Below are 3,651 nucleotides of genomic sequence, written 5' to 3'. Positions count from 1 at the left end.
ATTCAGGTATGACCTAAATCAAATCCCTTATGATTATACAGAAGAAATGAGAAATAGATTTAAGGGACTAGATCTGATCAACAGAGAGCCTGATGAACTATGGACGGAGGGAGATTCGTGACATTGTACAGGAGACAGGGATCAAGACCATCCCCATGGAAAAGAAATGCAAAAAAATCAAAATGGCTGTCTGAGGAGGCCTTACAAATACCTGTGAAAAGAAGAGAAGCAAAAAGCAAAGGAGAAAAGGAAAGATATAAGCATCTGAATGCAGAGTTCCAAAGAATAGCAAGGAGAGATAAGAAAGCCTTCCTCAGCTATCAGTGCAAAGAAATAGAGGAAAACAACAGAATGGGAAAGACTAGAGATCTCTTCAAGAAAATTAGAGATACCAAGGCAAAATTTCATGCAAAGATGGGCTTGATAAAGGACAGAAATGGTAGGGACCTAACAGAAGCAGAAGCTATTAAGAAGAGGTGGCAAGAATACACAGGAGAACTGTACAAAAAAGAGCTTCATGACCCAGATAATCACGATGGTGTGATCACTCATCTAGAGCCAGACATCCTGGAATAGGAAGTCAAGTGGGCCTTAGGAAGCATCATTATGAACAAAGCTAGTGGAGGTGATGGAATTCCAGTTGAGTTTTTTCAAATCCTGAAAGATGATGCTATGAAAGTGCTACACTCAACATGCCAGCAAATTTGGAAAACTTAGCAGTGGCTACAGGACTGGAAATTGTCAGTTTTCATTCCAATTCCAAAGAAAGGCAATGCCAAAGTATGCTCAAACTACCGCACAATTGCACTCATCTCACAGGCTAGTAAAGTAATGCTCAAAATTCTCCAAGCCAGGCTTCAGCAGTATATGAGCCATGAACTTCCAGATGTTCAAGCTGGTTTTAGAAAAGGCAGAGAAACCAGAGATCAAATTGCCAACATCCGCTGGATCATCGAAAAAGCAAGAGAGTTCCAGAAAAATACCTATTTCTGCTTTACTGACTATGCCAAAGCCTTTGACTGTGTAGATCACAACAAACTGTGGAAAATTCTTCAAGAGATTGGAATACCAGACCACCTGACCTGCCTCTTGAGAAACCTATATGCAGGTCAGAAAGCAACAGTTAGAACTGGACATGGAACAACAGACTGGTTCCAAACAGGAAAAGGAGTATGTCAAGGCTGTGTATTGTCACCCTGCTTATTTAACTTCTATGCAGAGTCCATCATGAGAAATGTGGGGCTGGAAGAAGCACAAGCTGGAATCTAGATTGCCAGGGGAATATCAATAACCTCAGATATGCTGATGACACCATTCTTATGGCAGAAAGTGAGGAACTAAAAAGCCTCTTGATGAAAAGTGAAAGAGGAGAGTGAAAAAGTTGGCTTAAAGCTCAACATTCAGAAAAGATCGGCATCTGGTCCCATCACTTCATGGCAAATAGATGAGGAAACAATGGAAACAGTGTCAGACTTTATTTTGGGGGGCTCCAAAATCACCGCAGATGGTGATTGCAGCCATGAAATGAAAAGACCCTTACTCCTTGGAAGGAAAGTTATGACCAACCTAAACAGCATATTGGAAAGCAGAGACATTACTTTGCCAACAAAGGTCCATCTAGTCAAGGCTATGGCTTTTCCAGCGGTCATGTATGGATGTGAGAGTTGGACTGTAAAGAAAGCTGAACACTGAAGAATTGATGCTTTTGAACTGTGGTGTTGGAGAAGACTCTTGAGAGTCCCTTGGATTGAAGGAGGTCCAACCAGTCCATCCTAAAGGAGATTAGTCCTGGGTGTTCATTGGTAGGACTGATGCTGAAGCTAAAATCCAGTACTTTGGCCACCTCATGCAAAGAGTTGACTCATTGGAAAAGACCCTGACACTGGGAGGGATTAAGGGCAGGAGGAGAAGGGGACGACAGAGGCTGAGATGGCTGGATGTCATCACCGACTTGATGGATATAAGTTGAGTGAACTCCAGGAGTTGGTGATGGACAGGGAGGCCTGGAGTGCTGGGATTCATGGGGTCGCAAAGAGTCAGACACGACTGAGGGACTGCACTGAACTGAACTGATAAGTAGTTAAATTTGTGACTCCTGTTCTAGTATATTTTATTTTAAAACCCTGATTTGGCTTTAATTTAGTTGCTTTAAGCTAACAGGAACTAAGTTCCTGTCCTTTAGACTTTAAATGCAAGCATAATCATTCATTCATTCAACCTTTCTTAAGAACTTGCTGTGTTCAAGGCATTGTGCTCTCAGTTCAGTTCAGTTCAGTCACTCAGTCGTGTCCAACTCTAGGGACTGGGATGCAACACAAAATAACTCCAGTCCCTGCCTTCATGATTATATAGTCCAACTATAATGTCATTATCACAATAATAATGATAACCACAGTTCAATTCAATTATAAAAGTGGCAAATATTTGCTATGGGGAGGTAAATAGTTTTTACGGGACAAAACCTTAACACTACATAAAACAACCAAGGAAAGTTTCCAACCATGAGACACGCTCTCTGCCTTGGGGTGAGTGGATGCTGTGATGCTTCAGGTACATTAGCACTACAGAGCTGGGAGATGTCATGCAGGAATCACCTGTAATACTTGCTTTCTGAGACCAGGATTCCACCGTGAAGCTACAATGAACCATCCTTTGATGACTGTGACGTCATCTCATGGTACCACAGGGCCCCCAGACTGTCAGGAGCAGATGTCACTGTGCTCTTCTGTATCACTGGGCAAGCCCCTGGTCTCTCTGGGCCTCACCATCCCCTTCTAGAAACGATCTCTAAGGCCTCTTCTAGCTCTCAGACTGATGATTATGTATGAAAGGGCTAAAAACATGTGAGAAAGGATTCAGAGTATCAACAGGGCACCAAAGAATCTTTGAAGAATGGGTTAAGTTTGGTTAAGGAGAAGTTTTAAAGTCTGGGTCTTGAAGGAATTGGAGGATTCAGTTTACTCTAGAGAACTTAAGAGAGTATCCTTGGCTGGAGATGAGGGAAAATAGGCAAAGACATGAAACGTGGGTCACGATAGTAAAGGACCACAGGCAGACCACAGGGCACCAGCTGACGGGATGGAGGGCACCAGGGAAAAGCAAAACAGAAACTCAGAGTGAGGCCTGTAAACTGAAGGCACTGTATCCTAAGGTAGAGAACTCAGTCTTGACACAATAAGAAGGATTTACGGAGTATTTTAAGATGATTATTTAGACAACTATATAGACCAGTCTAGTGCTTTCCCCTCACCACCCCAACATCACTGACTGTTTTCAAAGCCATTTAGCACCTGGGCAAAGCCTCCTCAGTTCTTATGCCACAATAGCCTATAGCCTTCATGTCTTAAAATACCTAGTCACAGCCTAACGTCAACTGAAACTGTGATTGAAATAAAAGTATAATTGTAAATTACAAAGACGAGCCAATACTTAGCCACCTCAAACCATTCCCCAAAACTGAAGAGTATGGAAACACTCCCACGTTTCTATAGGACTACTATGACCCTGATACCAAAACCAGACAAAGACACTAAAAAAAGAAGAAAACTACATCATCAGCTCAATAGACAGAAAAATCATTTGATAAAGTTCAACATCCATTCATGAGAGAGTGCTAAATCCTAACCACTAGACCACCAGGGAGCATCTACC

The sequence above is a fragment of the Ovis aries genome, chromosome 10 (assembly GCF_016772045.2).
Source record: "Ovis aries strain OAR_USU_Benz2616 breed Rambouillet chromosome 10, ARS-UI_Ramb_v3.0, whole genome shotgun sequence".
NCBI lineage: Eukaryota > Metazoa > Chordata > Mammalia > Artiodactyla > Bovidae > Ovis > Ovis aries.
The sequence above is the reverse complement of the archived record's forward strand: the minus strand, read 5'-3'. Positions refer to the sequence as shown.